We start from the raw sequence: 25695 nt of genomic DNA, 5'->3' as shown, positions 1-25695 counted from the left end.
ACATAGTATATCTTTATTTTATAATTATTTAACATTTTGTCACATTGACTTCAGATGTAGACAGTATATACATATACATATATATCAGTTTTTTTCCCTTGAATACAGATACAAAAAACACAGATTGAGGGATTCATGACAATGGAGAAAAAGTATATTGTCATTTATATGAGGGTGTATTGTCATTTATATGATGTAATTCAGTGAGAAAGTGTTTATATCTAAATACTCAATGATATGCTCTCCAGATAATTTTTATGCTCTCTATGTATATTAACTTCTACAAATAAGAGAAAACATGTGATATTTGTGTTTCTGGGTTTTGCTTTTTTCACTTAGTACAGTGATCTTAAGTCACATCTATTTTCTTGAAAATGTCAAGATTTAATACTTTTTATGGCTAAATAATATTCTATAATGTACACACAACACATTATCTTTATCCAGTCATTAGTTTATGGATATCTAAATTGATTCCACTTGTTTGCTATTGTGAATTTAGCTGCTGTAAACATGAGAGTGCAGGTATCTCTTTCATATGCTGATATCATTGCCTTTGGATGTATTTCCAAGAGTGGGATAGCTGTATTATATGGCAGATCTAGTTTTAGTTTTCTGAAGATTCTCTATAATGTTTTCCATAATGGTTGTGCCAATTTGCCTTCCCACCATAAATGTATTAGAGTACCTTTTTCCTCTACAACCTCATTAGCATTTGTTATTTTTTTTTAATTTTTGGATAATAGACATTTTAATTACAATGAGGTAATACTTCATTGTGGATTTTATTTGCATTTCCCTGGTGTCTGTTGATCTTGAGCATTTTTTCATGTGTCTATTGTCCATTTGTATTTCATCCTTTGAAAAATGTTCATATTCTTTGCCCATTTCTTTTTTTTTATTTTTATTTATTTATTTATTTTTTTTATTTTTTTGACAGGCAGAGTGGACAGCGAGAGAGAGAGACAGAGAGAAAGGTCTTCCTTTGCCGTTGGTTCACCCTCCAATGGCCGCCGCGGCCGGTGCACTGCGGCCAGCGCACCGCGCTGATCCGATGGCAGGAGCCAGGAGCTAGGTGCTTTTCCTGGTCTCCCATGGGGTGCAGGGCCCAAGCACCTGGGCCATCCTCCACTGCACTCCCTGGCCACAGCAGAGGGCTGGCCTGGAAGAGGGGCAACCGGGACAGAATCCGGCGCCCCGACCGGGACTAGAACCCGGTGTGCCGCCGCCGCTAGGTGGAGGATTAGCCTAGTGAGCCATGGCGCCGGCCTTTGCCCATTTCTTAACTGGTTGCTGTTGAGTTTCTTGAACTCTATGTATGTATTTTAGATGTTAATCCTTTATAGGGTACATAGTTTGCAAAAAATTTCTCCTTTGCTTGCTTTGATGTGCACATGTTTCTTAGCTTGATGTAATCCCATTTGTCTATTTTTGCTTTTATTGCTTGTGCTTCTGGGATCTTATCCAAGAAGTCTTTGCCTAGACCAATGTTATGCAGTGTTTTCCTGTAGAAATTTTATTTCAAATCTTAAGTTTAGATCCTTAATCCATTGTGAGTTGTTTGTATAGGGTGTATGGTAAGAGTCTTACTTTAAACTTCTGCATGCGGAGTTCCAGTTTTGAAACACCATTTGTTGAATAGGCTGTCCTTTCTCCAGGGAATCATTTTTGTTCATTTGAGAGATTAGTTGGCCGTGCATAAGTGAATGCATTCCTGGGGATTTCTGTTCCATTCCATTGGTTTACATGTCTATTCTATTATACCAATATCTGGCTATTTTGATTATAATAACCTTGTAGTATGTCTAAAAATCTGGTTTTGTGATGCCTCAGTTTTTTTTTATTGTTTAAGATTACTTTGGCTATTTAGGGTGTTCTCTGTTTCCATATGAAGTATAGGATTGTTTTTTTTTTTTAGTTCTATGAAGAAAGTCCTTGGAATTTTGGTTGGATCACATTGACACTATAAATTGCTTTGGGTAGTATGGAAATTCTGTTGATTCCAGTGTTGGAAGCACTATGTACAAGAAAGATTTTTTTCATTTTTGTCTCTTCTATTTCCTTCATAGTAATGTTTTATAATTTCCATTGTAGAGATCTTTCACATCTTAGTTAAACTTATTCTAAGATATTTAATTTTTTGTAGCTATTGTGAATGGGACTGATTGAACAAGTTCTTTCTCAACCACAGTATAGTTGGTGTGTAAGAATCTTATTAATTTTAGTGTGTTGATTTTATACCCTGCAACTTTGTTGAATTCTCTTAGGAGTTCTTATAACCTCTTAGTGGAGTCTTAGTTCTCCTGTATAAAGGATCGTGTGATCTGTAAACAGGGATAATTTGACTTCTTCCTTTCCAATTCATGTCCCTTGATTTCATGTTCTTGCCTAATGGCTCTAGCTAAAACTTCCAGAACCATGTTGAATAATAACAGTGAGAGTGGGCATTCTTATCTCGTTCTAGATCTCAGTGGAAAGGTTTCCAACTTTTTCCCCATTCAGTATGATGCTGGCTGTGGGTTTGTCATATATTGCCTTTATTATGTTGAGCTATGTCCCGTCTGTACCCAGTTTTCAAAGGTTTTATTTTTTAAATCAGGAATAGATGTTGTATTTTACCAAATGCTTTCTCTGCACCTATTGAGATAATCACATGGTTTTTATTCTTTATTTTGTTGATGTGATATGTCTCTGTTGTTGATTAATAAATCCTACTTGATCAGAGTGGACTATCTTTCTGATGTGCTGTTGGATTCAATTTGCTAATATTTTGTTGGGATTTTTGGATCTATGTTCATCCAGAGATATTGGTCTATTGGTACTTCCTTGTTGTTAAAGCATTCTCTGGTTTTAGAATTAAGGTAATTAAGCACTCATCAGATGAATTTGGAAGAGTTCCCCCTCTTTCAGTTGTTTTGAATAGTGTAAGAAGATTTCTGTTATCTTCCTTAAAAATTTGGTAGAATTCAGCAAAGTCTTCTGGTCCTGGACTTTTCTTTGCTGTGAGGCTCTTTGTTACTGGTTAGTCTCATCTTTGGTTATTGATCTATTCAGGCTTTCTCTGTTTCCATACCATAATTTTGGTAAATTATTTTGTCAATTTCTATCCATTTCTTCTAGATTTTTCAATTTATTGGTGTGCAGTTGTTTGTAATAATTCCTAATGATTCTTTGTATTTGTATGGCATCAATTGTAGTATCTCCCTTTTTATCTCTGATTTAGTAATTTGTGTTTTCTTGCTTTTTATGATTAAATGGGCAATGACTTATCAATTTGTTTATTTTTTCCAGTAAACCAGTTCTTCATTTCACTGATCTTTTGAGTGCTTTTTATGTTTTCTATTTTGTCTGTTTCTTCCATAATTTTTATTATTTCTTTGCTTTTACTAATTTTTAGTTGAATTTGTTATTTTTCTAGGTCCTTGATATGCAGTGTTAAATATTTATTTGATACCTTTCCATTTTTTTTTATTTAGGCACTTATTTCTAAGAACTTTCTTCTTAGCAGTGCTTTTGCTGTATCCCATAAATTTTCATACATTTTGTTTTCATTTTCATTTGTTTCAAGGAATTTTTAAAAAATATTTATTTAATTGTTTGAAGGCAGAGTTACAGAGAGGCAGAGTCAGAGAGAGAGAGGGAGAGGTCTTTGATTTGCTGGTTCACTCTCCAGACAGCCACAATGGCTGGAGCATTGCTGATCTGAAGCCAGGAGCCAGGAGCTTCTTCTGGGTCTCCCACATGGGTGCATGTGGGCCATATGTGGGTACTTTCCCAGGCCATAGCAGAGAGTCAGATTGAAAGTGGAGCAGCTGGGACTTGAACCAGCACCCATATGGGATGCTGGCACTGCAGGCGGTGGCTCCACCCACTATGCCACAGCCTGACCACCTCAAGGAATTTTTAAATTTCCCTTTTGATTTCTTCTGTGACCTATTGTTTATTCAGGAGCATGTTGTTCAGTCTACAGGTGTTTGTGTATTTTCTAAAGTTTCTTTTGATGTTGATTTCCAGATTTATTCCATTGTGCTCAGAAGATACATGATAATGATTTCAATTACTGGAATTTGTTGAATTGTTTTGTGGCCTAGTATATTATTTATCCTAGAGAATGTTCCATGCAATAATAAAAAGAATGTGTATTCTGTAGCTGTGGGACGAAATGTCATATATATATTGGGGGGGTAGAGAGAGAGAGAGTTCTATTTGGTTTATGGTGCAGATTAACTCTGTTGTGTCCTTGTTTATATTTGTCTGTTGATCTGGCCATTGATGAAAGTGGGGTGTTGCAGCCCCCCATTATTATTGTCCCGGAGATTATGTCTCCATTTAGATCCATCAGCATGTGTTTTATAAAACAGTTTGCCTTAGAAATGGGTGTATGTACATTTACTATAGTCACATCTTGCTAATTGATACCTTAATCATTAGATAATGGCCTTCTTTTTCTCTTTTAACAGTTTTGTCTTAAAGTTTATTTTGTCTGATATTAGGATGGCTATACCTGCCTGCCTTTGATTTCCATTAGCATGGAATGTCTTTTCCCATCCTTTCAATTTCAGTGTGTGTGTATGTTTATTGGTCAGTGTGTTTAATGTAAGCAGCATCTAGATGGGTCTTTTAAAAAATCCATTCAGTCAATCTGTATTTTTTATTGCAGAATTTAATCCATTCATACTTTCAAGGTTATTATTGTTGAGTGCTGACTTGGACCTGCCATTTTTTCATCTATATTCTTATTGTTTGTTTTGAATCTCATTTGTACTTTTACTAGAAGGTTTTCTGCCTAACATTCTCTCATTATGATGATTGTCTTTCTCTTTCTGTATGCAGTAAATCCTTAACTTTATTTTTGCTTGTCTTTGAAGGTCTTTATTTCACTTTCATTTATGAATGAGAGCTTTGCTGGGTTAGGTATTCTGGGTTGTCAGTTCTTTCCTTTTAGAACTTATATGTTTATCCATTCTGTTCTGGTCTGCAGGGTTTCTCTTAAGAAATATGCTGTCAATCTGAGAATCTGATGACAGTTCCTTTTAAAATGACCTGACATTTCTCTCTTGCATATTTTAGCATTTTCTCTTTATGTTTTCCACTGGTTATTTTGACTATAATATGTCATGATGAGGATTTTTCCTGATCATGCCTATTTTGTGTTCTATTTACTTCCAGTATTTGGTTGTCTATATTTTTCTCCAAACTGGGGACATTTTCTGCTAGTACTTCTTTGGATAGATTTTTTAAGCCTTTCTTTTCTTCTATTTTCTTCAATAACTCCTAAGACTCATAAATTTGGTGTTTGATAGTATCCATAGATACCTCAAACTCGTTTTTTCTATTTCTCTCTTTTTTTTTTTTTTGGCATGAGATATTTGAAAATCTTGTCTTCTGGATCAGTAGTGTTTCTTCTGCCTTATCAAGTCTGTTGTTAATCCTTTCTACTATGTCTTTATGTCTTTTTTTTTTTTTTTTGACAGGCAGAGTGGACAGTGAGAGAGACAGAGAGAAAGGTCTTCCTTTGCCGTTGGTTCACCCTCCAATGGCCGCCGCGGCTGGCGCGCTGCTGCCGGCGCACCGCGCTGATCTGGTGGCAGGAGCCAGGTGCTTCTCCTGGTCTCCCATGGGGTGCAGGGCCCAAGCACTTGGGCCATCCTCCACTGCACTCCTGGGCCACAGCAGAGAGCTGGCCTGGAAGAGGGGCAACTGTACAGAATCCGGTGCCCCGACCGGGACTAGAACCCAGTGTGCCGGCGCCGCTAGGCGGAGGATTTGCCTATTGAGCCGCGGTGCCAGCCTCTACTATGTCTTTCTTTCTTTCTTTCTTTCTTTCTTTTTTTTTTTTTTTTTTTTTTTTTTTTGACAGGCAGAGTGGATAATGAGAGAGAGAGAGAGAGAGAAAGGTCTTCCTTTTTGCTGTTGGTTCACCCTCCAATGGCCGCCACAGCTGGCACGCTGTGGCCGGCGCACCGCGCTGATCCAAAGCCAGGAGCCAGGTGCTTCTCCTGGTCTCCCATGGGGTGCAAGGCCCAAGCACTTGGGCCATCCTCCACTGCCCTCCCGGGCCACAGCAGAGAGGTGGCCTGGAAGAGGGGCAACCAACTGGGAGAGATTCCGGCGCCCTGACCGGGACTAGAACCCTGTGTGCTGGCGCCGCTAGGTGGAGGATTAGCCTATTGAACCGCGGCACCGGCTTCTACTATGTCTTAATTTGATTTATTGAATACTTCATTTCTAATAGTTTTGTTTGGTTCTTTTTCAATATCTGTCTCTTTTTCATCTGTATCGTGTACTGATATTCTGATTTAATTTAACTGTTTCTCTGTATTTTTGAGTAACCTTATAATTATTCTTTAGAATTTCTTTTCAGATAACTTGTCAGTCTCTCTTCACAGTCCAATATTCATTTTTGTGTTCCTTTTGAGGAATCATATTTCCTTCCTTATTCACGTTCCTGGTGTTTCTAAATTGATTTTTCTAAAGAATTATTTATATTTTCTTGAAAGGCAGAGATAGAGAGAAGGAGAGACAGAGAGACAGAGAGAGAGAGAGAGAGAGAGAGAGAGAGAGATCTTCTGTACACAGGTTCACTCCCTAAATGGCCACAATGGCTGGGGCTGGGCCAGGCCAAAGCCAGGAGTCAGGAGCTTTTTCCTGGTCTCCCACGTGGGTGCAGGGCCAAGTACTTGGGCTGTCTTCTGCTGCTTTCCCATGTGCATTAGCAGGGAGCTGGATCAGAAGTGGAGCAGCTGGGACTTGAACAGGTACCCATATGGCATGCTTAACTTTTTACCTTTTTTACCATAGTGCAGGTCCCTTCGACATTGATTTTTGCACTACTGGGGGAATCTCTTTTTTTCTGTCTTTTCTAGAGAATGTTTTTGTTGTTGTTGATTGAAGGCTTTATTCCTGGAGATATGCTTCTGGGGCTCAGTGCCTAAAACTTATACTTTAGTTACACGTTTGTGTGCAGGGAACTATTTGTGGGTGGGGAAAGCTCCAATAATGATCCCTAAGATTAGTGTGGTAGAGCACCTTTGGCTACATACAATCAGTTGTGGGAGGGGATGTTGGAGCTAACTGGTGTCCCCAAATTCCCTGCCTTTCTCTGTGCCAGGGTGAACTAGCAGAATCATAGCCCAGAGTGAGCCCATGAGTGCCAGTGCAGCTTGCCCACCCTGGCATGCACACCATCCAGAGCACCAACTTACACTAACGTGTGTCTTCTGACCTCACTGTGAGGTCTCCCCAGTGTGCAGGGAGCTGGGCGGGGGCACAGGAACCCAGCTGTACCTGCAGCCTTCCCAGCTTGCCTAGCACTGCCACAGCCACAGCCTGCAGGAGTCTGTGCCTGTCAGCTGTTTGCTTACTTACTGTGAAATTTGCATAACAAAGACATAATAACTGTCAAAGCACTTACCTTTCTAATTTATTCACTTATTAATTTATATTTATTATATTTATTTAAAACATGATTTTTGGCCGGCGCTGCGGCTCACTAGGCTAATCCTCCGCCTTGCGGCGCTGGCACACCGGGTTCTAGTCCCGGTCGGGGCGCCGGATTCTGTCCTGGTTGCCCCTCTTCCAGGCCAGCTCGCTGCTGTCGCCTGGGAGTGCAGTGGAGGATGGCCCAGGTGCTTGGGCCCTGCACCCCATGGGAGACCAGGAAAAGCACCTGGCACCTGACTCCTGCCATCGGATCAGCGCGGTGCGCCGGCCGCAGCGCGCTGGCCACGGCGGCCATTGGAGGGTGAACCAACGGCAAAGGAAGACCTTTCTCTCTGTCTTTCTCTCTCACTGTCCACTCTGCCTGTCAAAAAACAAACAAACAAACAAACAAACAAAAAACAACAAGCAAAAAAAAAAAAAAAAAAAAAACCATGATTTTTGCTCAGTATTTTTTAAAGGTGACAAGTAGTATTTTTTTTGTGAATTATCAAGTTTACAGATTCATTCATGTGAGGGCTTCAGAAAAGCTCATGAAAAATGGAATTAAGAGAGAAGTTCATTTTGATGTAAAAAAATTTTGAAGCCTATGTATGTTTTTAATAATTTGCATCTTCTGTGAACTTTTTGAAGACCCCTCTGAGCATGACATGTTTCAGTCCATGCACAGTTACTGTTGTTACTGATCTTCAACTTCTCCAATATCTTTTCTTTTTTTAAAGTTTGTTTATTTATTCAAAGGTCGAATTAGAGGGAGAGGGGAAAGGGAGAAAGAGAGAGAGAGAGAGAGAGAGAGAGAGAGAGATCTTCCATCCTATAGTTCACTTCCCAGATGGCCACAATGGCCAGGGCTGTTCCAGGCTGAAGCTAGGAGCAGGAGATTCATATGGCTCTCCCATGGGGGTGACCCAAACATTTGGGCCATCCTTTGCTGCTTTTCTCAGGCCATTCGAAGGGAGCTGGATCAGAAGTGGAGTAGCTGGGGCATGAACTGGCACCCGTATGGAATGCCAGCATTGCAGGCAGCGGCTCTACTGACTCTACCACAATGCTGGGCCCAGATTCTCTAATCTGTATCAATTAAATTAACCTTATTCTCTAATTTTCTAAATTTTTTTCTGCTTTTCTTCTTTCAAGAAACCTGGATTTATTTTATGGGAACACAATTTTTTATCTGACTTTAAAAATTAAACATTCCCGTTTGACTTTTTAAAAAAAGACGGTTTATTTGGAAGGTGGAGAGGGGGAGGGGGAGGGGGAGGGGGTGCATCCATCCATTGATCCTCTCCTCAAATGCCTGCAATAGCCATGGCTGGGCTAGGCTAAAGCCAGGAGCCAGGATATCTTTCTGGATCTCCCACATGGGTGCAAGGACATAAACACCCAGGCCATCATCTGCTGCTTTCCCAGGTGTATTAGCAGGAAGCCATATTGGAAGTGGAGTAGCTGGGACTTGAACTGGCATGCCAAAATGGGAGGCTGGTGTATCAAGTGACAGCTCAACCTGCTGCACTACAATATAAATAATCCTTTGACTTTTTTGAGTCATTAGTTCTTACTGTGTGCCAAAGGGGTAACTATTTGCAATTTTGAATATATTATGTAACATATTCAAATTTTATAAATTTTAACTATATTAAGTATATTAACTTTAAGCCTTTATGTTGAATACTAAGATAATTTTTCTTATCAAGGCTGTCCAATTTAAATGTAATGTGAGTTACATATGTAATTTTAAATTTTTAATAGCTGTATTTAAAATGAAAATAAATTAATTTTACAAAACATTTTATCTGACTCAACACATCTAAGCTATTTTCATTTTGACATGTAATAGCATAAAAATTAAATCTTCAATGAGGTGTTATGTTCAAATTTTATGGTTAGTAATAGAAAAGAAGTTTACATTTTGTACTTACAGCACATCTTAATTCTAACTGGTCACATTTCAACTATCCAATAGTTACATGTGATTAGTCGCTACCTATCTGACAACACATCTCTAGATCATATAAGACATTCACTGTTGTACAAATGTCAAAGGAATAGTCATAAAGCACTAGATGGCAGTCTTACCATTTTTATGAGACCTCAAAGATTAAGAATTTTTGAAAGAAAGTATTTTAAAAAGAAAAGGACAGTAGCTCTTTTAATGGTATTACTGGAAACTCTTCTAACTTAAAGATTACATTGAAATTTAGGAACCAGATCCATACTGCACCTTGAAGCAGTTGAGTGTAATGTAATGTTAACTTAATTGAAAGTTGTATGTCAGTAATCTGTAACTATATTCATTTTTGTAGTTCAAGCTTTATTTTAAAAGCTAAACTAGAAAACTGCCATGCTTCACATAGAAAAAAAAAAAAACTTCTTTCAGTGATAACTGTTGAGCTCTTGTAAATGTCGAATTGTTCAATTTATGCTCAGTAAATATAAAAGTATATTAGTATGTTTTTTCTGAATTGCATGTCTTAATTAAAATAACAGTTTTAATAAATAAAACTTTAAATACAAAATGAAAGATCAGACCATAAAAATGTTATATAAATGATATTTTTCAAAGAGTAGAGTTAGAGTACAGACCGGTAGTCCCTTTCTGTACTCATCTGTTTTAGGCCATAGTTGCATTAATTCTTTAAGTATGTGTATGATATACACTGCTTATTGTAGTGTTTTAATATATTGCCAAGTAATTTCACATATTTTGATTTATTTCACATTTCACTCTTCAAAATTGGCTGTTTTGTTTTCTGTGGTTTTTGTTGCTATTTAAAGTTCAGAGTAGGATTTTGTGCTGACAGCATGCTACCTATTTTGCAACTAAGAAACTTAATTACTTCTTTTATAATTCTCATTTCTGGAACAAATCACCAAATCAGTTTATAATACTGAAAAATCAAACTATGATTTTACGTCTCTGTTAATTCTTTCATCATTATTGATTTTTCTAACTACTGTTTATGTCTTTTTTTTTTTTTTTTTTTTGACAGAGTGGACAGTGAGAGAGCGAGACAGAGAGAAAGGTCTTCCTTTGCCGTTGGTTCACCCTCCAATGGCCGCCGCGGCCGGCGTGCTGCGGCCGGCGCACTGCGCCGACCCGGTGGCAGGAGCCAGGAGCCAGGTGCTTTTTCCTGGTCTCCCATGGGGTGCAGGGCCCAAGCACCTGGGCCATCCTACACTGCACTCCCGGGCCACAGCAGAGGGCTGGCCTGGAAGAGGGGCAACTGGGACAGAATCCGGCGCCCCGAACGGGACTAGAACCCGGTGTGCCGGCGCCGCTAGGCGGAGGATTAGCCTAGTGAGCCGCGGCGCCGGCCCTGTTTATGTCTTAAGCAGAATATTATTTATTAAATGTGATGTTTTTCTTTAATAAATGAGATATTTCTAACAAATATTATAACTCCAAATTAAAAGGCAGATATCACCTCAATTTACCATGTCATTTTTTTTCTTCATACTATTTGTTGAATTCTTTACTTAGTGTAGGGTTAATCTTATGAGCATAAAGTTAACAGAAATAGATCTTTGTAAAAAATAAGAATGGGAATGGGAGAGGGAGGAGGAAGAAGGGTATGAACAAGGATGATAGGAAAGGTAGGGTGGAAAGTATCAATGTGTTCCTGAATCTGTATATATGAAATACATGAAATTTGTAGGGCTTAAATGAAATTTGAAAAAAATGAAATTAATTAAATTTTGAACTAACCTTTAATTATTCAGTTCTAAAATGTAGAGAAATATTTTTCCTGTTTTAAGCTAAATATATTGTGTCAGTGATTTTGTTTTATGACTTATAATTGCTATTTAAATGAGATCTGGCTGCCTCATCAGCAAATGGAGTAGACATGACCTTAATGAATACTGAGAATCTAAATTCTTGTACTTAACAGATTGAAGACATGACGCATCGAACATTATCTGACAAAACATAAATGAGTCACACCTTTGTCATTTTAACCTTGTTTTTTGGTTCATAAGTGTTTTATTAAGTTTCTTGAAGCTTATATCCCATTATTTTGGGGTGTTTATATCAGAATGATTTAGTATTTTAGCATAGTCCAAAATGACTTAATTATAAGAGCATTTTAAATAGCTGAGAGGGAAAAAATTGCTATTGAGTTAGTCTAGAAAACAGATGAAAAATTTATGTGATCTGTGTATTTTATGCTATAAGTGATATTTTGCTTATATGGGAAATAGGCTCTTTATAAAAATAATCAAATAGGGGCCGGCACTGTGGTTCAGCGGGTTAAAGCCATGACCTGAAGCTCCAGCATCCCGTATGGGCGCCTGGTTGCTCCTCTTCCAATCCAACTCTCTGCTATGGCCTGGGAAAGCAGTAGAAGATGGCCCAATCATTTGGGCCCCTGCACCTGCATGGGAGACCCAGAAGAAAGTTCCTGGCTCCTGGCTACGGATCGGCACAGCTCTGGCTGTTGCAGCCATCAGGGGAGTGAACCAGCGGATGGTAGACCTCTCTCCCTCTCCCCTCTCCCCTCTCCCCTCTCCCCTCTCCCCTCTCCCCTCTCCCTCTCCTCCTCTCTCTGTATAACTCTGATTTTCAAATAAATAAATAAATCTTTAAAAAATGAAAAATAAAAAAAAACATGTAAAAATCTAAGGATGAAAATAATCTCTGAGAACTCCCGCCAGATCTCCCGAGTTAAATTATTCAGTTCATACAGAGGGAAGCTGGTTTCATGTACCTAGCTTTTCTCATGAATGCCATGTGTTCTACTAAGGGTTGTTTATTTCTTGAGCAAGGTGTAAAGTTCCTTAAGTATATAAAATGCTGAAATGGCTAATGGAGGTATTGCCTACCTTTCTAAATAATTCTCATTATTATGTCCTGACAATAAGTTTTACATAATAGCTTTTTTTTAAGATTTGTATATTTATCTGAAAGTCAGTGTTACACACAGAGAGAAGGAGAGGCAGAGAGAGATAGAGAGAGAGAGAAAGAAAGAGAGAAAGAGAGAAAAAGAGAGAGAGCGAGAGAAAAGTCTTCCATCTGCTGGTTCACTCCCCAACTGGCTGCAACAGCTGGAGCTATGCCAATCTGAAGCCAGGAGCCAGGAGCTTCTTCCTGGTCTCCCATGTGGGTGCAGGGGCCCAAGGACTTGGGCCATCTTCTACTGCTTTCCCAAGGACTACAGGCCATAGCAGAGAGCTGGAGCAGAAGTGGAGCAGCCAGGACCAGACCAGGGCCCATATGGGAGGCCAACACTGCAGGCGGTGGCTTTACCTGCTACACACAGTGCTGGCTACCATAATAGAGATCTTAACTTGTACAGTATTCTTATTGTGAAAATTTTTCCTTATAGAAATATAATTTATCATTTAACATTGTATATTAAGTACAAGATAGGTTTTTCTACAAACTGTAATAACTCCCTGATTTTTTTTTAAGATTTATTTATTTATTTGAAAATTACACAGAAAGAGGAGAAGCAGAGAGAGAGAGGTCTTCCATCTGCTGGTTCACTCCCCAATTGGCCACAATGGCCGTAGCTGTGACCATCCGAAGCCAGGAGCCAGGAGCTTCTTCTTGGTCTCCCACATGGGTGCAGGGGCCCAAGGACTTGGGCCTTCTTCTACTGCTTTCCCAGGCCATAGCAGAGAGCTGGATAGGAAGTGGAGCAGCTGGGACTTGAACCGGCACCCATATGGGATGCTGGCGCTTCAGGCCAGGGCATTAATCTGCTGTGCCACAGCGCCGGCCCCTTAACTCCCTGATTTTAAAATAATGATAAGACTGGTTAGCCTTTATTGAGGCCATGTTATACCAGACTATTGTAAGCCTTTTGTATGTATTAGCTCATTTAATCTTCAGATGAGAAGGGGAGACTTATTATTCCCTTTCTTTATATATAAGCAGACTGAGGTAGAGGACGTTCAATTAATTTGTGTAAAAGTATACAGCAAAGAAATAGTAAACCCTGGGTAGTATGGGTTATAGACCACTCAACCACAGTGATTAAAAAAAAACACTGGAGAAACAGGAATTAGCAGTCTCTTAAATCAAAGAATTATTTTTGCATTAATAAAATAAAAACATCATGTTGAAGAAAGTGAGGATCTGAAGAATTATAAAACCATATCATTTCTCAAATGAGAAATACTCAGAGTATCATATTTCTTAAAATTGAGTAAGAAAGTTTATGTAGCCCTGGTAAGAATTTCAGTGAGGTTTCTAGAAATGCATGCATTAGAATGAATTACCTTAAATTCATTTTAAGTAATATACTTTTAGACAATTTAGTAAAATTATAAAAAGGAAAAAATAATAAATTCTCATCTTGATTAATATCTAGACAAACTGCAGCCCTATAAAGACTGGCACTGGAATACAATAAATCAGTAAACAAAATCAAATATAGGATTAGATTGCTGAACATTTGGGAATTTATATAGTTCTGTCATAAGACTGTCTACTCTAAGACTCATGTTGAAATTCTATTTCCATTGTAAGAATATAAACAAATGGGACCCTTAGTTCATAGGTGGGACTGGTTCCCTTCTAAAAGTCTCTTTTGCTGCCTCTTGCCCTTCTGCCTTTTGCCATGGGAGGTCACAAAGAGCCCTTGCCAATTCCAGCTCCTTCATCTTGGACTTCCCACATTCCAGAACTGTGAGCCACAAAATGCCTGGTCATCCTAAATTGTCCAGCCTAAAGGTACTCTGTCATAATGGTATAAAAGGATTAATACATGGGATAATTCATTTAATTTATGATTGCTTGTTCTTAAATACTGACATTTACCTTACGTCATGTCTTTTATGTTAATACTTTTTTCCTTGAGTTACTGTATTCCTATATAACATTCCAACTGTACCAAAAGAGTCTTCTCTGGGATATCATAAACCTTTTATTTCCATATTTACCCTTTTATGGTATAAAATTATCTCATTTATTTGTTTCTGTGAATCTGAGTTTTCAAGTAAAATAAGATTTTATAAGAATAAAGTTCTATGAACAAGACCTTGTCCTGTTGTATCCCTATACTTAGAAATGTGTATTAATATGACAGGCCCTTGGTACTTAGTTAATAAATGAATGAATATATGTTTTTTTCTAAAGATTTATTTATTTTGAGGGCTGTCCAAATATAATGTGGTTAAGCTGCTGCTACCTGCGATTCTGATATCCCGTAAGTGCCGATTCAGGTCCTGGCTGCTCCACTTCCGATTCAGAAACACAACATAACACAGAGAGGGAGACCCAGAGAGAGAGGTCTTCCATCTGCTGTTTCAGGGCTGGCCCACGCCTATGCCTGGAGTCAGAAACTCGAATCATATCTTCCATGTGGATGGCAGCAGTCCAATATTTAGGCCATCTTCTGCTGCTTTCCCAAGCCCATTAATAGCTGAATCAGAAGTGGAGCACCCAGGACTCAAACCAGTATTGTCATATGGGATGCCAGCATCTCAGGCTGTGGCTTAACACACTGTGCCACAATAATAGCCCTGAATATATGTTTTGTTGCTATATGTATTAGCTTTTTTATTGAATGATTGCTTAAGTGAAAATGTATGGCGATCATATTATAGGTTAGCAAGTAGAAGTTTATTATGGCTGTCAGGTAATACTCTTATGTAATTGAAAAACTTTAAACATCAATTATCTCTTTAAAGAAAAATTAATTTCAAGCTTTAAAGAAATGTAGCCTACAGAACTCTTGTTTCAAATACATTTAGCAATTTTCCATATGGACTTGCAGAGTAATTCAAAGTGTAGCTATTTGGCGATGCCGTGAACAATGGAGGTACCTTCTGAGGAAGTTTGGCATATTATTATTATTATTTAAAGATTTATTTATTTATTTGAAAGAGTTACACATGGAGAGAAGGAGAGGGAGAGGGAGAGGGAGAGGGAGAGGGAGAGGGAGAGAGAGAGAGAGAGAGAGAGAGAGAGAGATCTTCCATCCACTAGTTCACTCCCCAAATGGCTGCAACGGCTGCAGCTATGCTGATCCCAAGCCAGGAGCCAGGAGCTTCTTCCAGGTTTCCCACATGGGTACAGGAGCCCAAGCACTTGGGCCCTCTTCTACTGCTTTCCCAGGGCATAGCAGAGAGCTGGATCGAAAGTGAAACAGCCGCAACTTGAAGCGGCGCCCATATGGGATGCTGGCACTGTAGGTGGTGGCTTTACTTGCTACGCCACAGCAGCGGCCCCTTGGCATATTATTTGAAAACTCTTTAATTTTAGTCTTTGGTGCTCATCATCTGTCCTGGTTTATTGATTAGTGAAAAGAGTTAAGACCACTGTCTTTAAGTGTATATCCTGGTCATGCAGTCATTTATTTTCAACGTTTGTATAATCACTCTGTACTTTATCTATGATAAATCTAGCAAATACTGAGTTTGCAAAATTTCTGCAACAGATTTTGCTTTGGAATTACTCTAACTGTTCCAAGCCCAATAGAAATCGTTAATAGTTGTAAGCATGGATAGTCCTGTTCAGCAAACAAGCCCCAAACTAGTATTTATTGAATATTTATGTAGAAAGCAATGTGTAAATTATTTTATTTAATACTCACTTGGGTGATATATTTTTCCTCCTTAGTTTATGTTTGAAGAGTTTGTTCTTTTAGAGCTTGGAGAGAGTGTCAGTTATTGGAATTTACTTACTTTTGTTTATTCATTCTGCATCTATTTATTGACTACCTACTTTGTTAGGCTCTGGGGATATCACGGTGAACAAAACAGGTTCTGCTCCGTTGAAGCTTATAAACTATTAGAGAACACAGATATTAAGTCAGTTACACAATTACCTAGGTATAATCATCATGAGACTCTGAATGAGAATTACAGATGCTTTGGGAATGTATTGCAAGAGGACCTGACCTAATTTATGAAACAGGAAATAGGTGATGTAAGAGAATTAATGAGCTTCGATGAGAAGGATGAGGGGTAGTGATGGTGTGAGGAGCAGTATCAGAAGGACTGCACGTGCCATGGTTTGTGGATAGAAAGAGCATGCCTTATTTGAGTTACCTAAAGAAAGCCAGGACCTGAAACATACGGAATCAGGCAGACAGTCAAGAGATGGGGTCTCTGAGATCTCTGCACAGTGCAGATAATACAGTGTTTTATTTCACATGTAAGGTTTGGTTAAGTGAACCAGCAGATGGAAGGTATCTCTGTCTATCTGTCTCTCTCCCTCTTTTTTTCTCCCCTTCTCTCTTTGTAATTCTGACTTTCAAATAAATAAATGAATTTTAAAAACAGATTTGATCATCATAAAATAAATAGCCATGAATGGTATTAAGAGTAGAGTAGGGATGGCACTGTGGCATAGAAGGTTATGCCTCTGCCTGCAGTGCTGGCATCTTAAATTCTACTTATGGTTTGTAAATCAACGTGGTGGGGCCAGGAGAGGGTGAAAGAGACCATTTTTAGTTCATTTTTGAGGAATCATCCTTGAATTACATGTTAACTATTACAATGACATATTGAGACTATGAATGTATTTTCTCCACATGAGTTTTATCAACTACTAACCAATTGTCTAAGTAGGCAGATACTGATTTTATAAACATTCCAGGGTTTAAAGTATATTTGAACTCTTGATACCGCTGTCAAAGTCTATGTATGTCCTTTTCAGACTCTGCAGGATCTCTAATTATATGCTCATGAATTTGTACCATTTATTAAATGTCCTTATTTTATAAGACAGTTTTTCCTAAGCCAAATACACACTGATACAGTCATATTAAAATCATAAACCTATCCTGAGATAGGCAGTTTTTATTCTTAGTGAACCCTTGACTCTCACTGGGGCTAATTAACTTCCATAGTGTAACCTAGTTGGTATATGAGAAATTATAACCAAAATCTCCTTAAATTAAAAGTGGAATATTAAATATTAATTTGATGCAAAAGCAAAATATTAGGCCACTATTTCTGTAAGAATTCAAATTTCTAAATTTCTTGACCAATTCAGAATTTCTCTAAAATAATTCTGGTTCCAAAAAGAGCTGAAATTAACATAAACAGTGCCAATGTAATAGCATACACAAATAAAGATACTAATTTGTGATACTTGCATGCCTGCCTTCTTGGATCTCAGAGATATTACAGATATTTTTAACAGCACCTTGATGATCTTTATCAACGGTTACTACTTGTATTTTTGAAATATATTACTTCTGGCTGGCGCCGCGGCTCACTAGGCTAATCCTCTGCCTTGTGGCGCCGTCACACCCGGTTCTAGTCCCAGTCAGGGCACCGGATTCTGTCCCAGTTGCCCCTCTTCCAGGCCAGATCTCTGCTGTGGCCAGGGAAGGCAGTGGAGGATGGCCCAAGTGCTAGGGCCCTGCACCCCATGGGAGACCAGGATAAGTACCTTGCTCCTGGCTTCGGATCAGCGTGGTGCACTGGCTGCAGCATGCCGGCCGCGGCAGCCATTGGAGGGTGAACCAACGGCAAAGGAAGACCTTTCTCTCTGTCTCTCTCTCTCACTGTCCACTCTCCCTGTCAAAAAAAAATATATTATTTCAAATATCTTTTTTTGAAATAATAAGACAAATTTCAAAAATTTATTATTTGCTATTCATCATGCCAAATATAGGATGTTTTCACAAATTTTCTTCACAGTTCAAGTTGTCTTTCAGTAATTTTCTATAATTAAAATTTTGTTATTACATTTCTATTAATCATTAATTTGGTGGACTAGCTGATAACTTTAAACATTGTGTAGAGGTTAAAAGTCTTTTTTTATTGAAATTTTACTTAAACTCCTTTTATCATGCAGTGTGTTTTACTCCTCAGTAATATAATCAGTATATAATCTGTTCTTGATTCTTTGTAGTGAAGAACAGCCATGACAAACCTGCGGCTGCATGCTGACCTTGAGCCTGAGGGTTCCTTAGTTTTCAGACTAGAGAGAGAGAGAGACAGAATCTTTCCTGTGTTAGCCTTTCCCCAAGAAGTCAGTGAAGTACAAGAACAAGTGTTGTCTTTTATCTTGATTCTCAAACGTTCATCTTCTTTAGCTGATTATTTTACCTCATACTTCATTGAGAAAATAGAAGTAAAGAAATGGGAATATCCTCAGTTTCTCACTATAACCAGTAAAGTTTCTTGCATTGATCTCTGTTTTCTCTGCTTTTGGTGTCTTTTTTTTTTTTTTCTGACAGAGTGGACAGTGAGAGAGAGAGACAGAGAGAAAGGTCTTCCTTTGCCGTTGGTTCACCCTCCAATGGCCCCCGCAGCCAGCACACTGCGCTGATCCGATGGCAGGAGCCAGGTGCTTCTCCTGGTCTCCCTTGCAGGTGCAGGGCCCAAGCACTTGGGCCATCCTCCACTGCACTCCGAGGCCACAGCAGAGAGCTGGCCTGGAAGAGGGGCAACCGGGTCAGAATCCGGAGCCCCGACCGGGACTAGAACCGGGTGTACTGGCGCCGCAAGGCGGAGGATTAGCCTAGTGAGCCGCGGGGCCGGCTTGCTTTTGGTCTCTTATCAAGAAAAGAATGGTTCTGTTCCTAACAAAAGGGAATTCTTCAATTTGTTTTGCTCTAAATCCCATTCCTTTCACTATATAAAAATCATTGCTCTCACATTATCTCTTTTACCAACAATTTTTCAGACTCAGCTAGGTCATTTCACTCAGTATACACACACACACACACACACACAAAATCTGCCAGTGTCACCGACATTAAAGACAATAGCCTGTACTTCTCTAATTATTGTACTTTTTCTGTTTTATTTCAAAGCGAAACTTCTCAGAAGAGTTACCTAAATTTGCTACTATTCTTGTCACCCTTTGGCTCTTTAGTCAGCACAGCTCTGTAGACTGCTTTGTAAAGAAACTTTCTGCATGTTAACAGTTACACTATTTTTTCCTTGATTTCCATATCAAACTTTTCTCGTTTTTCCTACTATATCACCAGCTGCATCTTTTTAGTATCCTTTATTTTCCTTTCTCCTTGACCTTTAAATACTGTAATTTTCTAGGGTACTATGCTGGGCCTTTTTGTATGCTCTCCCCATCCCATCATTTTTCACTGTTTTGAGCACTGTTTATATCCTGATGTTCCAAGATCTCTAGTTTTGGTCACTTTCTGAGCTGCAAAGTGCCTTTTCTGACCTTCTGTTTAATGCTAAAATTAGATATTTCATTAGGAAATTGGAGTTAATATATTCAAAACAGAACTTTTGGTTCTTTCTTGCTTTTCAACGTCCAATTCATCATTCAGGCTTTTTCATTTCAGTAAATGTATCAAAAATTATGTATGCTTGTGTGAAAAAACCGAGTCTCTTCCAAAATTCCTACCCTTCCCTGGTGCCTTTTCTCCACGATACCTCTCTTCTAGAGACATTAGTAGTCCTGTTGGCTTTACCTACAAAATATATTCCAAAGATAAAGATTCTCTCCATCTATTCTTGCTACCCTATCTAAGGGACTATCATTTGTAATCTGGCCCATTTTGGAAGCTTGTAAGTAGTTTTCTCATTTTCTGTTTTGAACCCCTTTAGACTATTCTCCTCTGTGACACCAGAGTGATGTTATAAAGAAGTATAAATCAGGGGCAGCCGTTTGGCACAGCAGTAAATATTCCCCTTGGGACACCTGTGTCTCCTGTCAGAGTGCCTGGGTTTTGAGTTTTTGCTCTGCTGCTGATTCCAGCTTTATGCTAATGAATAGCCTAGATAGTAGCAGGCAGTAGCTTGAGTAGTTGGGCTCCTGCCACCCACCTAAGAGACCCAGATTGAGTTCCTGACTCTTGGCCCGGCCCAGCCCCTGCTGTTGCATGCATCTGGGGAGTCAACCAGTAGATGAAGCTCTCTTTCTCTGCATCTCTCTCTCTCTGTTTTTAAATACAAATTCCTACCTTACCACTATTCAAAATTATTTTAAAGACAATGGATATTTTTTCTTTTCCAGGGCAACCTCATCTTTATCATTATACTTGCTTTTATTTTTCCACTGATTGTTTAAGTGACAGGCTTTTTCTCATTTTTGTTTACATGACTGGATTTTTATCATTTTTCATTTATCAGCTTATATGTTATTTTGTGTGCCTTATCTGAAGCAGCCCCTCCTTCAACCTGTGACAGGGATTAATAAGCTTTTGCTGTAAAAGGCCAAATTGTAGATATTTTGACATGACACATCAGATGGTCTCTGTCAGACCTAGGCAGCTCTGCCAGCATAGCCTAAAGCAGTCACAGAAATGTGTAAATGATTGAGTGTGGGCTGTGTTCTTGTAAACTTGGACTTGGCCTATAGGCAGTAATTTCTAACACTTATTCCAAAGCATTAATTTGCTAACTAGCTTCATAACATGTGTCATTCTCTCAAAGTGTTTTTCTTATTTATTTATTTCTGCATTTCTCTTCCTCACATAGAATTAAAAGTCCATTGGCAAAGGACTTTATTTGGCTTCTTCATTTATCAATTCCATGTGTGTATATATAATTCTGAATGGATAACTGATTGGAGTCTATTAATTTAAAAGAATAATCTTGATGACAGTGTATATGTATGTACATATATTTATTGGAATTTAGAATGTCATGTAGCAATCTATTCATCATCTATTGTTAAATCTTTTTATTTACCTTTCTTTATTTGAAAAGCAGAGGGACAGAGAAAGAGAGACAAATATACAGAGGTCTTCCATCTGCTGCCTACTCCTCAAATGACTGTAATATCCAGGGCTTGGTCAGACAAATGGCTGCCCGCAATATATGTGATGCATATACCCTGTATATAATTGAAATGACAAAACAAGCACTTCATCTATATTAAATTACTGTGTCTGTTTACTCTTATTGACAAAATGAGATTTTGGCTCCTTTTTACTCCATGCAAGTCAAACTAAAAAAAAGTGTCAATTTTTTAATCTATTTATTTTCATGCTTTTTTCAATCTATAGAATTGGAATTTGGAGCCCCATATATATTAGATTCATAGGCATCATAAGGCCAAATAGGCTTTTAAAAATAGAGAGCAAATAGTAAAGAAGATAGGTTCTTCTTTGTATCCATTTTACCTATTTTTATAGGCTTTCTTTCTTTCTTTTTTCTTTTTCTTTTCGACAGGAAGAGTTAGACAGTGAGAGAGAGAGAGACAGAGAGAAAAGTCTTCCTTTTTCCGTTGGTTCACCCCCAAGTGGCTGTTACAGCCGGCGCGTTGCGGCTGGTGCACTGCACCGATCCGAAGCCAGGAGCCAAGTACTTCCTCCTGGTCTCCCATGTGGGTGCAGGGCCCAAGCACTTGGGCCATCTTCCACTACCTTCCCAGGCCACAGTAGGGAGAGCTGGACTGGAAGAGGAGCAACCAGGACAGAATCCGGTGCCCCAACTGGGACTAGAACCTGGGGTGCCAGCGCCGCAGGCGGAGTTTTAGCCAAGTGAGCCGCAGTGCCAGCCTGTAATTGTTTTAACATCTGGGCTTAGTCTGTGAAATCAAAGGATTGATTCCTTTGTGGTTTCTAGGTAAGCCACTAAATGTAGCTTTTTGGCATATTTTCTATTGAAAAAATTTCAAGTAATTGTTTTTACTCAATCATGCATTTTTAGAAAAAATTTTTGTTTGAAAAGGAGAATAAGAACGAGAGAGAGAGAGAGAATCTTTTATTCATTGGTTCACTCCCCAAGTGCTCATAACAGCCAGGACTGGGCTAGGCTGATAGCAGGAGTCAGGAATTCATTCTGGGTCTACCCTGAAGGTGACAGAGATCTAACTACTTGATCCATCACCTGTTATCCTCCCACAGTGCTCATCAACAGGAATCTGGAATCAGGAATGGGGCTCAGACTGGAACGCAACACTTTGAAATGGGATGTGGCCAGTCCAAGTAGTTTCTTAACCGTTATGCCAAATGTCCATGCATAGTCTTACTTTTAAACATGAGAATACAGTTTATAATTTTTAAGTTATGAAAATTTAAGAAGTTTTGAGAGGTATCATATGTAAACTTTTATAGTATATGTAATTAAAAATTATGTACTTACTACCACACATTAATAAAGCTTAATATTTTACGTGTGCATTTAATTATTTTTTAAAGAAAATAAACACTGCAGATAGAGTTGAAATTTCTTGTGTATTTGTTTTAGAGGTAGACATCAGGCTGTGTTTTATCTTTATTTTGCTAGTTATTGCTTTATTTGTTTGCAATGGGTCTTAGTCACAGAGTGGGTGAATTGTAAATGGAAGTTTGATGGCTCTATACAATAAGTTTATAATTGTTTTATAAGTTTAATTTGTCCCTTCTTTTTAAAAGATTTATTTATTTATTTGAAAAGCAGAGTTACTGAGAGGCAGAGAGAGAGAGAGAGAGAGAGAAGAGAGCAAGAGAGAGAGAGGTCTTCCATCCACTGGTTCACTCTTCAAATGGCTGCAGCGGCTGGAACTGGGCCAGTCTGAAGCCAGGAGCTTGGAGCCTCTTCCAGCCCTCCCACATGGGTGCAGGGGCCCAAGGACTTGGGCTGTCTTCTACTGTTTTCCTAGGTCATAGCAGAGAGCTGGATCAGAAGAGGAGTATTCAGGACTCGAACTGGAGCCATATAGGATGCCGGCACTGCAGGTGGCAGCTTTACCTGTTAAGCCACAGCACTGGTATCAACTTGTAGCATTTTTTAAAAGATGCATTTATTTGTGTTTGGTTGAAAGGCAAAGTGACAGAAAGGTGGGGAGACACAGAGAAATAGATTCTATCAGCTGATTCACCCCCCAAATGGCTGCAACAGCCAGATCTGGGCCAGGGTAAAGCCAGAAGCCAGGAACTCAATCCTCATCTGCCCACATGGGTAACAGGGACCCAGGTACTTAGACTGTATTCTGCTGCATTCCCAGGTGAATTAGCAGGAAGATGGAGTAGACAGGAATCAAACTGGAACTCTGGTATTGGATGCTGGTGTTGGAAACAGTGGCTTAATCTGCTGTGTCACAACACTGTTCCCTGTAACATATTTTTAAATCAGGGGATGTGATACCTCCAACTCTTTCAGTTTTGCTTAAAATTATTTGACTATCTGGGGCTTTTTGTAGTTCTACATGAATTTTATAATTTTTTTTACATTTCTGAAAAAAATTATCACTGGGATTGTGGTAGGAATTACAGTGAAACTGTAGCTCATGTTTGGTAGTATGAGTTCCTTTTCGTGAACACAGGATGTCTTCTCACTTCCTTGTGTCTATTTTAATTTCTTTTATCAGTGTTTCAGTTTTCAGTGTTTAGGTCTTTCAGCTTTTTGGCTAACTTTATTCCCAATTTATTCTCTTCTCAAGAGATTCTCTTCTTAATTTATTTTTACTGTAGTTCATTGTTAGTTTTTAAAAATATAGCCGGCTTTGTATGTTGATTGCATATCTGCAGCTTCCTTTATTCACTTATTTGTAAGTGTATGTGGCGTCTTTAGGATTTTCAAGAGCAATTCATAGCAGAGATAATTTTACTCTCTTCTTTCCAATTTATGTGTCTTTTATTTTTTTTTTTCCTTGCCTAATGGTTCCAGCTAGGACTTCCAGTACTGTGTTTAATGCAAATGATGACAATGGGTATCATTTCCTTGCTGTTGATCATAGAGGGGAAGATTTTTACCGCTGAATGTTGTGATGTTAGCTTGGGCTTTTCTTTTCTTTTCTTTTTTTTTTTTTTTTTGACAGGCAGAGTGGACAGTGAGAGAGACAGAGAGAAAGGTCTTCCTTTGCCGTTGGTTCACCCTCCAATGGCCGCCGCTGCAGCCGGCGCACCGCGCTGATCCGATGGCAGGAGCCAGGAGCCAGGTGCTTTTCCTGGTCTCCCATGGGGTGCAGGGCCCAAGCACCTGGGCCATCCTCCACTGCACTCCCTGGCCACAGCAGAGGGCTGGCCTGGAAGAGGGGCAACCGGGACAGAATCCGGCGCCCCGACCGGGACTAGAACCCGGTGTGCCGGCGCCGCTAGGCGGAGGATTAGCCTAGTGAGCCGCGGCGCCGGCCAGTTTTTTTTTTGTTTTTTTTTTGTTTTTTTTTTTTTTTTTTTTGACAGGCAGAGTGAAGAGTGAGAGAGAGAGAGAGAGAGAGAGAGAGAAAGGTCTTCCTTTACCATTGGTTCACCCTCCAATGGCCACCACTGCCGGCTTGCCGGCGTACCCCGCTGATCCGAAGGCAGGAACCAGGTGCCTTTCCTGGTCTCCCATGCAGGTGCAGGGCCCAAGGACCTGGGCCATCCTGCACTGCACTCCTGGGCCATAGCAGAGAGTTGGCCTGGAAGGGGGGCAACTGGGACAGAATCCAGCGCCCTGACCTGGACTAGAACCCGGTGTGACGTCGCTGCAGGCGGAGGATTAGCCTGTTGAGCCCCGGCCCCAGCCCTAGCTTAGGCTTTTCATAAGAGACTTATTTTGTGTTGAGACTCATTCTTTCTATATGTAATTGTTAAGTATTTCTTTTTTTTGTACCATGAAAGTGTGTTGAATTTTGTTAGATGATAATATGTTGAGATGATAATATGATTTTTATTCTTCATTGTTAATGTGTTGTGTTACATTTATTGAATCATGTGTATGGAACCATCCTTGTATCTCAGAGATAAAGCCTGTTTGGTCTTGGTGTATGATAGCTTGAAAATGCTGTTGAGTTTGTCTTGCTATTATGTTGTTGAGAATTTTTATGACTGCTCATCATGGATATTGACCTAAAATTTTCTTTTCTGGTGCTGTATTTATCTGGCTTAGGTATCAGATATTGCTGGTTTCATAGAATGACTTTGTAAATGTTTCCTCTTATTTTTTTAAGAAGGATTTGAGAAGGATTGATATAAATTCTTTAAATATTTGGTAGAATTCACACATAAAGCTATCAGGTCTTTGGATTTTTTTTTCTTCGAGTTTTTGATAATTGATTCTGTCTTATTCTTGCTTTGGTCAGGCTTTCTAGTTCTTGATTCAGGCTTGGTAGGTTGTGTGTTTTTTCTCAAGAGTTTTGTAGTTCTGTTAGTTTTTCAAAGTTGTTGGTATATAAATGCTCATAATCATCCATTATAATCCTTTACATCACTGTGGTATAAATTGTAATGTGTCTTCCTTCATTTTCTGATTTTATATATTAAATTCTTTTTTCAATTCTCTTTTCATTTAATTTTCTGTTGTAATGTATGTTATTACATTTTTGCTAATTTTGGCCTGAATATTTTTCTTCTTTTTCTGCATTTTTTGAGGTATAAATGGAGATTGTTTATTTGAAATTTTTCTTTTCAGTGTATCACAATAAGCTTCCTTTAGTTCTGTTTTTGCTGCATCTCATAAATTTTGAAA

General features: G+C 38.9%; 1 protein-coding gene across 7 annotated transcripts in view; it reads left to right on the top strand.

The window, feature by feature from the left end:
• Window positions 1-25695, top strand: part of ATRNL1 (attractin like 1) — an 814147-nt gene that overhangs the window by 311748 nt on the left and 476704 nt on the right. The gene's annotated exons all lie outside the window — the stretch shown is intronic.

The sequence above is a fragment of the Oryctolagus cuniculus genome, chromosome 15 (genome assembly GCF_964237555.1).
Source record: "Oryctolagus cuniculus chromosome 15, mOryCun1.1, whole genome shotgun sequence".
Lineage (NCBI taxonomy): Eukaryota > Metazoa > Chordata > Mammalia > Lagomorpha > Leporidae > Oryctolagus > Oryctolagus cuniculus.
The sequence above is the reverse complement of the archived record's forward strand: the minus strand, read 5'-3'. Positions and strand labels throughout refer to the sequence as shown.